Source organism: Drosophila grimshawi, unplaced genomic scaffold, assembly GCF_018153295.1.
Source record: "Drosophila grimshawi isolate 15287-2541.00 unplaced genomic scaffold, ASM1815329v1 contig_1377, whole genome shotgun sequence".
NCBI lineage: Eukaryota > Metazoa > Arthropoda > Insecta > Diptera > Drosophilidae > Drosophila > Drosophila grimshawi.
In genome coordinates this window covers 19,495,275-19,509,470 of record NW_025062900.1, presented here as the reverse complement: position 1 = coordinate 19,509,470, position 14,196 = coordinate 19,495,275, and the positions used below count along the sequence as shown (strand labels likewise).

Below are 14,196 nucleotides of genomic sequence, written 5' to 3'. Positions count from 1 at the left end.
CCACAAATTCAAATATATATCTCTCTAATCGGGCATGAATATGAACCTTAATATAATATTGACCTGTAAATATTTGATTAAGTTCGTTGAGAAACACGTTCGAAAATCGGTAATTAATATTTGGCAAGTGTTTTTCTGGGAATGGTTAATGACTAGGGTATCTACTAGTCGGGCATTCTCGCGAATGCCGGGGTGGCTTCTAAGATTTGCAAAATGAGTGCATTCATCAATCAATTTGATGCAGAACTCATATTCAATAATTATCTCAACTCTGAACCCTCCGCGGTAATTGTCTACGACTGTCAGTAAATGCTACTTACACATCTCTGCTTAGAGGGGAGAGGGAAGATCGACGGGGAGGGGTGGAGGGAGGAGGGGGGGGGGGAAATGTTGGTAATAACAGATAATGAATGAATGGCTATGAATACAGTGTGTGATGCTGCTGCGTAAGTGTAGTTTTCTCGCCCCAAACTAATGTTGTTTTTAGTGCGTTTTTTCTACCCAACCATGGCCAAAAAAAAAAACAAAAAAACAAATAGAGAAAACCCAAAACTAAGAAATACTTGCGCATAGTTTTTTTTTTGTTTTTTTTTTTTTTCGTCAGACACAAAATGCTGAGGCGAACAATTAACGCGTTGCTGTAATTACAGCGACTGCTAAAACAAAAAACCAAAAAACCAAAACCAAAAAAAGACATGGAAAAAAATAAAACACTGTTTGGGAACACACACAAGTTGCCAAGAAATGAAAAAAAAATTAATAATCAATAACCTGCTAAAAGGCAGCAGCCAAGTTAACAGCGGCTAGAAGAATTTGAGAATTTGAGAGTCAGCGGTAATTTTATCGGTCATTGAACGAGAAGATTTCCAAGCGAATTTCAAGGAAGGGAGGGAGGCAGCCGAAGAAGAAGGCGAAGGGGAAGGGGAAAGCTGGAGGCTGGTCCAAGGGGCGGCACACAATTGTTGTTGTTGTTGTGTTGTAAGACGCGATCGGTATATATATATTTTTTTTCTTTATTTTGGTTAATTATGCTTCAAAGTTCGCTGTTGGTCTTAGCCCTGAAGTGAGCCAACTAATTACATAAAAAACAAGTGATTTGCGTGTGCGCTGCCCCAGAGGCAACGACTCTTTAACTCACAACTCGCAACTGGCAACTGGCAACTGGCAACTCCTAACTCCGTGTTCGATTTCCACTTGCCTCAATCCGCGTCGCGCTTGTAATTTGCAACTCACCAAGTTTCGCGGCTAATTAGCCGAGAATTCAGTTTAGAAGACGCGCTTTCTTACCACATACACTATCGATTTTGCAATAAGCCAGAAAAAGAAACACAGACTAAAGAGTAAACGACTGAAAAAAATTATTAATATAAACTCTAAATCGCTCTGATATGGAGTCATAATTTTTGGCCACTTTTTAGACCAAAGAGTACACTTGGAAAAAAATATAAAAATACCTCTGATTCTGAATTTATTAGCTAGCGAAACTCATTTTTTATATAATGGAATTATATACTTATTTCTAAGATTTCTTTTCTGCTTGCTCAATTTTCTTTTTATGCAATGATCCCTTGATTAAATCATACATTTTTTATGCAATAAAAACCAAATCTCAGATAAATACAAATATAAACTGTTTAGTGGAACTAAATCCTGTCTTTTTCTTTATATATCATTTATATTTTAAACATTAATCAACCTAATTAAAGGTTATAAAACATTAAGGAACCAATAATGACAGTAGCTTAAAGTCTATAACATAAACATAAGTATGAGCTTGAAAGATAATATCATTAAATCCTAAATCTTAAAACTTTGTTAAAATTAAAAATAAAGAATAAGTGGGAATAGTTAATAACCTTAACAATTTAAATTTGTTTTTAATTATAAAAAAAACTTAAAAGTTTTCATATGAAGAACTATAAGATATAGTTTACCAATTACAATGATTTTTGTATTGTAATTATTTTTTAATTTTGGAACAAAAACAAGGTGAACAAATAAGTTTTCTTCATCACTCGATCTAGATTCATATGGGAGCTATATAGGATATAGCAGTACAATCTTTATAATTCTTAGTTTCCAATAAATAAAAAATTAAATAATAATCACATATTTGTGAGTTTGATTCGGTTTTGTGATACTAGAACTCTTCTTTAAGCCGATTTTTACTTTGAAAACTATTTCTCATTTCTCAAAAATAAGCCAAGCCAATTCTTAGACATAAACTATTTTTGCTCAGTGTAGAGTTCCGTTCCTGATATGACCTCTGACTGGCGCCTACTTATGTCTCTCTCTCTCTTCTTCTCCCTTGCCCCCTTTCTTCCCGCTCTCGCCATCTCGTTCTGGCACGACCTCGAACAATTTATCATTAAAAATAAAAAGTTTCTTTTTCGGCGCTTTTTTAGCCGTTGCGCCCTCAGCAGCCCCCCGCTGTGGTCAAGGACTGACTGCAAACTAGGGAACAGGGCTATGGAGAGAAGGAGGGGGGACTGGAGAATGGGGTACATTCGTCGCCGTTCTAGATAAATAAGCATTCTTAATTATCCCCTTTCGCACTGGGCAGCGCAAAAAAAGCAATGTTATAAACAATGGAAAAACCGCGCACTTAATGCGTTTTCTGTTTTAGCAGCAGCAACAACAACTACAAAAGAAAAATCCAAGTATTTTTCTTCATATTATTCATTATTTTATTTGTGCCAAAAAAAAAAAAAAAAACCAAACAAAAAAAATACCAAAAAGACAAAAAGAAAAGAAAAAATGCGAAAAGCGAAAAGGAAAATGTTTTTATTGCCCGCACAAAAAGGGGTACAAAATGGGCTGACGACTTCTTTGTCGTCTTCGTCGTTTTAGCCATTAGCACCGCATCCACCCCCGTCCCTCCCGCCTCTCCCTCTCCCCACTCGCTTAAAAACCAACTCATAAAGCGACTCAAAGACTTATGAAAAATTCAAAGTGGCCACAAGTGAATCTGGGCAGGCGCCCGTTAGCCAAAAAATGTGGCAAGTTGGCCATGTTGCCGTCGGTAAACGAGAGAGAGAGAGAGAAAGATTTCAAATCGCCGCCAATCGTTCTCCTGACAGCCCAATGACTTTTCTTTTCCCTTTTTTTTTGTGTCCCTTGTTGCACCCATTGCCAAATGGCCAGAAAAGGGTCTCATCAAGTTGGTCAATAGTATGTAACAGGCTATAGCAAGCAACTTTAAGCCTATTTCGTATATTTCTACCTGATCACGGTCAAGAGTCGAGTCGATTTTTGTCTGTCTGTCTTGACCAGAGTCTATAAAAGCTATAAATTGTCGATTCCAAGTTCTTATTTATAAGATAGATCAACTTTATTTAATTTTACGGAGAACTGCATCTGCTTCGCTTTTATCGATAAGTATCGATTACAGATAACAACAGAAGTCACAATTTGAAAGATATAGCTTTCATATTTGCTATTAATAAACCTTTATTTATTATTAGCTATGAATATATTTAAATATATATACATATATATCAATCATCTATCGAAGATCACACAAATCGATCATTTTAATTTTAAAGATATTAAATGGAAATAAAAGTCTGCATTTTAAATAAATTTCTGTTTTAAATGTTATTTCTTTGCTTATTCATTTCATAAATTTATTAATAAAGATATAGCTTTCTTACTTGCTCTGAATATAACTTGAAATAATATTAATCCTCTGTCGATGCTCATAAAAATTGATAGCTGATAATTTGATAAAGATATCTTTTCGCAATTGCTGTGAATAGATCTAGATATATATCTAGATAAATCAATCACACACCTGCACAGTGCGACAGGTAAATACATTTGTTAAGGGTATCTCCCAGTCGAGCACTCTCGACTAGAGCATGCTGACTTTGTTTTCTTTTTTCACTCTCAGCCATCATCATCGGCTAAGAATAGGTTGCAAATGTGTAATTGCAGTTTGGCTTTGAGAGGTAGATGGTTGCTTAAGGACACAATTGTTTTCTTAGCGGCGCCTCCTTTGCGGCAATGAATCGGCAACTTTTGACAGCTGTCAGTTGACTGCCGCTAACTCAGCTCGGCTAACAACCTTAACGAAACAAAAGACCAAAACCAAAAAAATAAGAAAAAAAAACACAACTGACTTGAAAATTGAAAATGCACTTATTTTTTTGGTATTTATTTGGTTTCTTTATTATTTTTTTGGCATTTGCAGAATTCTCATGAAAAGAATGATTTGCTGATTTTTATTTGAGAGTTTTGATTGTACAAACAAATAAAGTAATATTTGACAAAAGGTTTGCTTAAATAAAAATAGGAAATATTGAAGGTACTTACGATTATTTATAATTACTTTAGCAATTACTTAAATAATTAAGTAGGTTTTCTAGAATTTTCATTGGATTTCTAAACTGGCCCAGTCTAATACTTATTTAAAGTACAAAATTTTATTAACTGCTTGATTTTAGAACTTTTAATTTATTTATTTTTGACAACAGAAATCAGTAATATCTATTTAGGAAAATTCAAGAGACAATTGTACTGGAAATTATAGAAATAAATCGGTTGGAATTCAATTATCATATGTTTTAGAAAATGTTAAAAAATAGTTTAAAAATTATGGCAATTTAATCAATCAATATTGAAGATAAGTAAACATTGAGAGTTGGGATAGCTATAAAAATAATTAACAAAATAAAATAATTAAAGTTTTAAATATATAAATAAAATAAAAAATATATTGTAGAGTAAAATTATCCAAGGAATCGAAGGTATTATGAAAGTAAATATTTAATATATATTTAATAATATTATGTCTATATTTTATATAAGCAGCACAACTACTATTTTTATCGCAACTGTACACGAACTGAGCATGTATTTTTATTCAGTTTATATTTGAATTTAAAAAGAGAATTTTATTTGTGTGAACCCAGTGATTGATTCTAAAATGGCTAGCCATGCAACCATTTGTGTTATCTTTTTATTTAGAAATATAACATTTATGTTGGGAGCATTAATCAACGCGTGGAAAGCTTTTAAAACATTGATTTGCTCAGCTTAAAAATACAAATTGATGCACAGAACATATTTAGAAACAACAGAAAAAAACTACATTGCAAATTGCACAAAAATAAAAATCTGGAAGCTTTTTAGAAACTGGAAAATAAACTCTGTTAAGGGAATATTATTTTTAAGGTGGCCTAACAAAATCCACGACCTAAAAACCAATTGTGTGTGTGTGTTAGTGTGTGTGTGTGTGTGTGTGTGTGTGTGTTTGCTCTGCTATTATCAAATGCAATTTTCTAACGCAGTCGCACTTTCAACGTTGACAACGACGACGTCAACGTCGACGCCAGCGTCAACAGCAGCAGCGGCAGCAGCAACAAACTGCAGTTTTAAGTGAAAATAAAACACATAGCAACAACAACAACAACAGCAGCAACAAGGCAGATGCAACCGTATCGGCCAACAACAATAAAAGCCTAAAACCTAATAAAAATTCAAATTAACATTTGAAAGAGCGAATAGACGCAAGCGTGCGAGAGAGACAGACAAACGAGCAAGAGAGAGAGTAATACATCGAGAGAAAGCAACAGAGCGAGATAGAGCGAGAGAGAGAATGAGAGAGAAAGCGAATGTGTGCAATGTGAAAACGGAGCGTTGCACACACACACACACACACACACACATGAATGGGACAGACAGACAGCCAGCCCAAAAAGCTTATGAAATTCTATTAATTTTTGAACAAAACTGCATGTAATGTCTCTGTGCCACTATACAACACTACTACACACACACACACACACATGCATACACCTACACACAACTAAGCAACAAATTTGAAGGAGGGGCAGCATTTGTTCGTTTGTCTGATTTAGTTTTGTGTTATTTTGTTGCAATTTGTTTTTGGTGTGCGTGTTGCTGTGTGTGTGTGTGTGTGTGTGAACTACTGCCCCAGCCACTACTCACACAGCTGCATTGCAGACTGCAGACACTCGCATAATAATGCAATTGGCAGCTGCCCATGCCTTTTATACTTTCCGCTTCCCTCCACCCGAATTCACCACAACACACCAAACACCCCATCACACCGCAGCACAGCACACACACACACGCACACAGTAGACGACGTCACGCGCCAAAAAGACTGCACGAGCAGCGACGATGCCGTCGTCAGCTTCGCTGTCTGTCGGCAGCCCGAGCTATTCGCACACACACACACACACACACACACACACTTCCACACAGCCTTACAGACATTGCAATTTTTGCTGCCACCTGCAGGCTCCGTCTGTCAAGGAGAGGGGAGTGTGTGTTTGTGGTGGGTTTGAACTTCTCCTGCTCTTCACTTTTATTTTGCTGTTTGATTTCGCTCTCTCGCTCTTTGGCGCTCATTCTGATTTGTGTTTTTTGTTTTTGTCCTTTTTTTCGCAGCACAGTTTCACCTCCCCCCCATCCAACAACAATAACACACAAAACAGCTGAAAAAAGCACGTGTCATCGTCATCATTGCCGCCAGTTGTGAAGTTGGCGTCGACGTCAACAGCGACGTCAAAGTCTGTCTGCCTGCCTGCCTGCGTTTTGTGTCGTTTTGTTTTCCACGCGCTTCGCTGACGCCGCGACTGCTTATTGTTGTTGTTGTTGTTGCTGCTGCTGTTGCTGCTGTTGTTGTTGGTCTCCTTTTGCCCCGCCTTCGTTGCTTCGTTTTGGCCTTTTCATGGTCGCCAATTCGTTCGCTTTGCTCGCTGCTTTTCACGGCTTTGGTTTTTGCTTTATTCGATTTTTATGCTTGTGAATTTTCTTTTGATTTCGGATGCTGCTGCTGCTGCGTCGCTGCTGCTGCGCTGCTGCTTTTGCTGCCGCTGCTTCTCTTTCGCATTTGTCAGACAGGACAAAACAGGGAAAACCCCTATAATGATGATGATCATTATGCTAATGACGATAACACTGAATAATGCAGGCGTATACGTTTTTCGTCCTTGTGCCTTCTGGCTTAAAATAAAATACAGTTTGTCAAGAAAGTTTTTCAGCACATTGAAAAATTACAAGAAAAATGTATTTCTTTTATTCACTTTTATTTTTTTCTTATTTTCCTAGTGTTAATTGGAGTTCTTCAAACTAGTTAGGACAGTCAAAATTAACAAGATTTATTCAAAATTTAAATATGTTTGACATATTTACACACAGTTTGTCAAGAAAGTGTTTGGACACAGGCAGAAAAGAATCTTTTCTCGTTGCTTTTGCTATAAAATGTATTTTATTATTGACTTGATATTTTTGTGCGATTGTCTACTTCTAAGTGCAGTTCTTAAAACTAGCTAAAAATAAAATTAATAAGATATAATAAATGCGTTCGCCAAAAAAGCGGCTAATGCAATTTTCTTAGCTGACTTTTTGCGTTGTTTCGTTTTGCACAAATATTGATTTGCTGAGTGGATTCCCTTTGCTGGCCGCAAGCCAAAGCACAAAAAAAGAACAAAAAGTTCTTCTTCAAAAAGGGCAGAAAAGACAGCAAAATCATATGAATTATTTCTCAAGATATTTTCCAAAATACACACATACACACACACACACACAGACTCAGAGACACATACATTTATGGTTATAAAATTGATGTTATGGCAATTCGGAGACCTTTGCCATTAGTCGCCATTTGGAATGAGTCTGCCATTTTTTGGCCAATTGTGCAATCATCGTTGACTGCAGTTTGCACACTCTCTCTAGTTCTCTCTCTTGCTCTCTCTCTCTCTCTCTCTTTCATTACTCACTCGTTGCTTGTGCTCTCTCTTAAGTTTTGCGCCTAGTTTCTCCTCAGCTGAGTTTTGTTATTGTTTTCCTTTGGCATTTTGCCGGCTTGCGGGAATCGTTGAAGTAAGCAAAGGCAACATGAATGAATATGTTCGTTCGCTCACCCACACATGCATCCATAGTAGATAGTAATATAAACACACACACACACACACACACACTCGCGCGCACTTTGGTTTCGTGTTCGTGCTTCGTTTTTGTCTTTGCTTGCTTGCACTTCGTGTCGCTTCGAACGTGTTCGAATCGTAGAAGATTGAGAAGGGGAAGGGGGGCGCTAGCAAAAGCTGCGACAAATACCGGAAAAGGAAATCATATTGCGGGCGCGAGAGAGAAAGAGAGAGAGAGAGAGAGAAAGAGAGCGAGCTCTTTTAGAAGCAAAATGCAAGCCAAATAAGAGAATTTACCAAGGCAATTGTTTCAACTACCCGCAAGCGCACCCTCCCGCACCCCTTCCCCACCTCTCTTTTTTGTTTCGACGGAGCTTTGCTGTGGGTAAGCTGTTCATTAACCGTTAATGCGGGAGATCGTAAATCGAAATGGAAGGTGTGTCATTGCGACTTATAAATAAAATTAACCACAATCACAAGCGGAAATATTTGCGCTTCAAGTGTTGTTCTTGTTATTGCTGTTGTTCTTGTTCTTGTTATTGCTGTTGTTGTTGTTGGGTTACGCATCTCCTTCTACCTCATTCGTTGTGCTGATTGTTGTTGTTGTTGTTGCTGTAATTAATGGCAAACAATTACAGCAAAAACAAAAAAAAAACAAAAAGAAAAGAAAATAAAGAAAAAACAGACCCTAACAAGCAAAGCAGGAATTACAAAATGAAATGTGAAGAGCAAGTTAAAAAGTGAATTACCTGATAAAGGACAAAAAACCAAAAAAAAAAAAAACGCGATTTGAGGTGTGTTTTGCGCTCGGGCCCAATACAATATGCGTGTCCCTCTGTTAAGGTGCCCCCCTCCACCCTACCTCAAATGCCCCCACGCCTTCTCCATCCACTCCCCCAGCGTGTGTCTTGGACAGGTTATAAAACCCGTGCCCAGCATGAGACTCCACTGACAGCCAGAAGTGCTGCACAGTGGTACAAGAGCACTAAAAAACCAATTAAGTTGTTGAACTTTTGAAAAAAATGATAATAGGTAATTTAAAAGTAATAGCTATTTTTTAATGTCCATATGGTATCAATATAGCTTGTCTAGATAAAACCTGCTTAAGCTTTTAGCTCCAGGAAATCAATACTAAAAACGCAAATTCTTCTTACAAACTTTGGATTTACATCCAGATCGAATTTACTTTTAGAAGATGGTCTATATCAAATCTAATAAAGATTGTATAAAAGTAAAAGATAGCTTTAGCCTTATATATAAAATCTAAATATAAAAACAAGAAAGCTTGGAAATATTAGAACTTAGAAATATTAGAATTATAAATGAAAGACTTAGTATTTTATATGATTTTAAATTGACCAGAGGCATATATCAAAATAAAAGAATAAATGAAGCTTTATAAGCTTTATAAATGATTTTAAAATATATAAAAATATGCAGCTACACTGAAAAATAATAGTAGTACTGTTGTCAATATTGAGTATCGTCAGTAAATTCTATGATATTTTTTTATTAAGAAGTAAATAGCATTTAAGTTGATACAAATATTGATCAAATTTGCTACCAAAACATTTAAAATAATCCTAGAATAAGAGAATATATCAAGTTAAAATTGTATGTCAATTTTTGGATACAAAGAGAATGGATTTTAATCCATTCGAGTGATTTTTTTATTAGTAAAATAACTCAAGAAGTTGACACGTTTTTGATGTATTAATAACAATTTTAAATTTTTCTTTAGCATTTAGTTACTTTTAGGCAGTTGTAATTTAATATAATTGCAATTGAATTAATTGTAATTTTGTCCGTCTTGATTTGCCCCACTGTGCTGGTATTGGCTTCATAATGGTCAATGTGGTTGTGCCAATGTTCAGCTGACGTGCTTAATTAATTACGCGATTGTCGTATTTGTGAGTAACTGTTCCCCCTCCTTGGGCCAACTTTGGGTATTTTCTTCTTCTGCTTTTTGGTCAGCGGTCAGTGGTCAGTGGCCGGATCAGCACCAACCCCCTCAGTGCCCCCATCCATCGATGTGTGGCAATGTGCAATCGTTGCTTGAACTTCCTTTTTGGGCACTGGGGATAAATTAATACCTACTTAAACTTAACTGGACAGTTGACTCTGTGAAGTTGTCGTAACTGGAAAATGATTCACGCGATACGCAGAAATAAATGGTTTCAACTTGGTTTCGATTGCCATGCAGTATAATTGTTGTATGGCAGTTGGGGCAGGCAGCTTGACCTGAGCTGCAACTGCTGAATATTCAAATTTGTGGCAATTATCGTTTGCTGCACGGGCCACACGACACGCCCAAAAGGACAACAAAAACAACAACAACAACAACAGCAAGCAAAGCCGCCTGCCAAATTATGAAGTAAAAAATACTTTTTTTTTATTACCAAAAATTACAATGTGCGTTGTTGCAACAAAAACAAAAAAAAAAGGTGCCCCCGGCGAAATGGGTAACAGTTAATTGCACCTTGAAGGCGCAGTTCAGCGGTGCCAAGTTTTGGCTTCCAGTTCGAGTTCGAATTCGGGTTTGAGTTTAGGTTCGAGTTCAGGTTCGGGTTCGGGGTCAACAGCAGCTTTGTTCTCGGTCACCGCGCGTGTGTGTGTGTGTCTGATTGTGTGTGTGTGTGTGTGTGTGTGTCTGATTGTATGTGTGTGTGTGTGTGTGTGTGTTTAATAGTCGCGACCCGTAGACAACTAAGCAAACCACACCCCCCACTACACCAACCCCAACTCCAGCCCTTGAGCACACGCTGCTCAGCTGGCCACGGGTGGTATTCACTCTTCTTTGAGAAATATTGGGCAGCTTCGTACAAAAACACAAAAATATTTGAACAGTGGTCAGTTTGGCAACGAAAACGTTTATTTATTTGACAATGCTTTTATATTACGAGATTTTATGGCGCTTATTGAAAAAATAAACACATTTCATTCTTAAAACAAATATTTTGTTTTGTTTTTTTTTTTTTTTGTGATAACCAAACAAAAATTGAAATATTAAAACAAAAATTTGATTATAATTCGAATTTTGCAATAGAAATGAAAAGCTTGATTAAAATTTGAATTTGCTGAAAATAATTTTATTATTATTATTTGTATTAAATAAAAAAAGTAAGCAAATCACTGAAATGTAAGGTTTTTCTACATGCTTATTATCATTTTTAGCGGAGACCTCTTCGACCTCACAAAGTAAATATATTCACGAGCAGAATCACTAGCCGAGGCTAATCATAATATTATATCGGAGTACTATATTTATTTTGTGAATCTGGAAGTCCTCAAGGATATCTAAACTTCAGCGTTTCTAAGATAGAACTTAACTCTTGTTACTACTTGGCATGAGAGTTTTTATTAAGCTATATTATTATATTATATATTTAAGATTTAATAGACTTCTGCTATTTACCAAATATAGTTTCCAGGCTTCTTTTCAATACTGAGCTTTATATCTGAACAATTTGTGTGCTCGTTGCAACAACCACTGTAGAACATAATGGCAATAATAATAGACATATGAATGTATATATAAATATATATATATATTTCTGTTTCTTTTCTTTTTTTGTTGGCATTACGGTTAATTTCATTAGAAATTCATAAATTCGTTCAGTGTTGTTGTGCTGGTAAGGGTTAGCCAAGCCAAGACAAGCATGCAGGGGATGGGTGGGGATAGGGGGGAGGGGGATGTGCGGACACGCCGTCATTTTGTACATGTGTAAATGTGAGCAATAAAAAACGAATTTCATATAGTTTTTTTGTATTTCGTTTTTTTTTTTTTTGTTTGCCTACTGCTGTGTGCTGTTATCCTGCTGTTATCCTGTTATCCCTTTGCTGGACATGTTTGTTGTTAGTTTGTGTTGTTGTTGTTGTTGTTGTTGCTGTTGGGTCATTATTGTTGTCGTAATTTGTTTATAACGGTATTTATGAAATGGTCACAAGTCAACGCTTTCAACGCTGTTGCTCCACCCCTCCACCACCCCCCCACACATCCCGAGCAACCCTTAGACAGCCAAAGGACACGCACTGCTACACTCTGCCTCCTCTGCCCCTCTGCCCCCTATTCCTGCCACACATGTGCTTTTTGGACGCAGCGCCAATTATTCTTATTACGCCTATTAATTTTTTTTTAACTACTTTTGGTTTGTTGTTGTTGCTGCTGTTGTTGTTGGCTGCCCTTTTATGTTAATCGCGTTGTTTTCGGGCTGCAGAACTCGTGTAACTGTAATTGATATGCCTCCTTATCATGCAATATCCTTTCGTTATAGCCTCAAAGTACCACCTCAACCCCGCAGAAGCCACCCACACCAATTCACCCCCTGAAAAGTTGGGCTTAGTTTTAGTTTTTTCCTCATTGTAATTTTATTTTTATTAGCCTCAATTACTGCATAATGCATAAGACAATCTTCATTGTATGTTATTAGGGGTATTCCCCTCAACTTGTGGGGGGATTTCCTTTTGAAGAAGTTGATTTAAAATTTTGTCAAATTAGTATTTTATTATTTATTTGCTGCAATTAGTAAGTAATGCAAAAACAATATCTATTTTTAGTTGAATTTTTCTGTTTTTTTTTTTTTGTTGAAGATTTTTACGTGACTAACTCAGTTTAAGCTGTCAAAAGTTGGGCTTCCTCTTTAATTTATCTTTAGCTGTATTTATTTGTTTTTATTTCCTGTAATTATGGAATAATGCATAAGATAATGATCAAAGTCGGTTATTATGGGTATTCCCTAGAGCTTTCAGGCGAAGTTGAGTTCAAGTATTTAAAAATGTATTTAATTTTTGTAATTACAATTTTTCAATAATGCCAAGGACAATTCTCAAATGTTATTGTTAGAGGTATTCCCTAGAAATTATGGAAGATTTCGCTTTGTGAGTTTTCTCAAGTTAGGGTTCCTTTTTAGACTTGCGGTATTTATATGATTATTTTTAATTAATTGCAATTACTAAATAATGCTGACAAGAATTACAAATGTACAAATCCTTAGGGGTATTCCCACAGCTTATTGAAGATTTGGCTTTGAATAGGTAATCTAAGATGGAGTTCCTGTGTTATTTATTTATTAGTTGCAATTATTAAATAGTATTGACGCCCAATTGGAAATATCTATCGTAAGGGCATTCCCCTAGCATATTCAAAATTTCACTTTGAGTTAAAGTTTTTAAAAATTGTGTGTTTTTTTTTGGCTTCTCTTATTATTTATTTATCTTAAATTTTTTTTTCATTAGTTTCAATTACTAAATATTATTGGAAGCAACTGCAAATTGATGTCTAAGGTTATTCCCCGCAGCTCACTGAAAATTTCGATTTTAATAGCTAAGCTTAAAGTTTTTTCTCTCTTTTTTTGTAAACAAATTTTATGTTCTGCGTTGGCATGTGTTTTTTTTTTAAATATTTGGTTTTGTTTTGTTTTTTTGTGTGGTTTGTCTAATTAATAAACTTTCACATCTTGAGTTTTGGTAACAATTTCACTTGCATGCAGCTAACTTTAAAGTTGAAGTCTCGTAGATCGAATCGTTTTATGTAAATGAAGAGAGACAAAAAGTCGCAGCTGGTTTGTATTTATTTGCTTTTTTTTCTTTCGTTTTTTATCACTATTTCACTGTTTGGCATGATCAATTAAATGCCCAAAAGAGAGCCAAGCAACTTGTATAATTTATTGGATTTTGACAGTTAGACTTTAATTACAGCATCTCGATTTCTACGCGCACTAAAGAAAACTGCGGGGAAAGCAGGCAGATAACCACACAGACAGACCGACAGACAGACAGACATATATATATATAAATGTATATTTATCGATTGGTATTAGCCAAGTACATGGAGACTACCTTAACTGCGATCCGTTGCGGTGGCAGCTCAACCTTTGACCTCTCTCGCGCCGCACAGGTAAATCGATGCAGTGGTGGGGGGAAAAGTGATGCCTTTGCAGCTACCTTTTATTTCTTCTTCTTCTTTTTTTGGATATCATAAAACAATAAATCTTTTTAATATCTGCTGTTGTCTTTTTTGTTCGCATTTTCTTTGTCGTGGGCGTAGATTTTCCTTATATTTATTTTGTTTTTTTTTTTCGGTTTTCAGTTTCCAGTTTCCAGTTGAAAATTTCTCACGTCCTTACGCACAGAGGCGTTGTTGGCATTACTCAAGTTTGTGGATTTGAAGTAATAACTCAGTGCGTCATAAAAATTTTAATTGCTTTGGGTTTGCTTATTTTTTGTTGTTGTTCTTGTTGTTCTTGTTGTTGTTGTTGTTGTTGGTCAGCCAAGTGCCAAAGCAGTTTTGGTAATTAAC

The 14,196-nt window shown here is 36.0% G+C and overlaps 1 protein-coding gene across 1 annotated transcript in view; it reads left to right on the top strand.

The window, feature by feature from the left end:
* The window catches only part of LOC6566761 (protein abrupt), a 62,666-nt gene that overhangs the window by 2,304 nt on the left and 46,166 nt on the right, over positions 1–14,196 (top strand). The window lies entirely within an intron of this gene.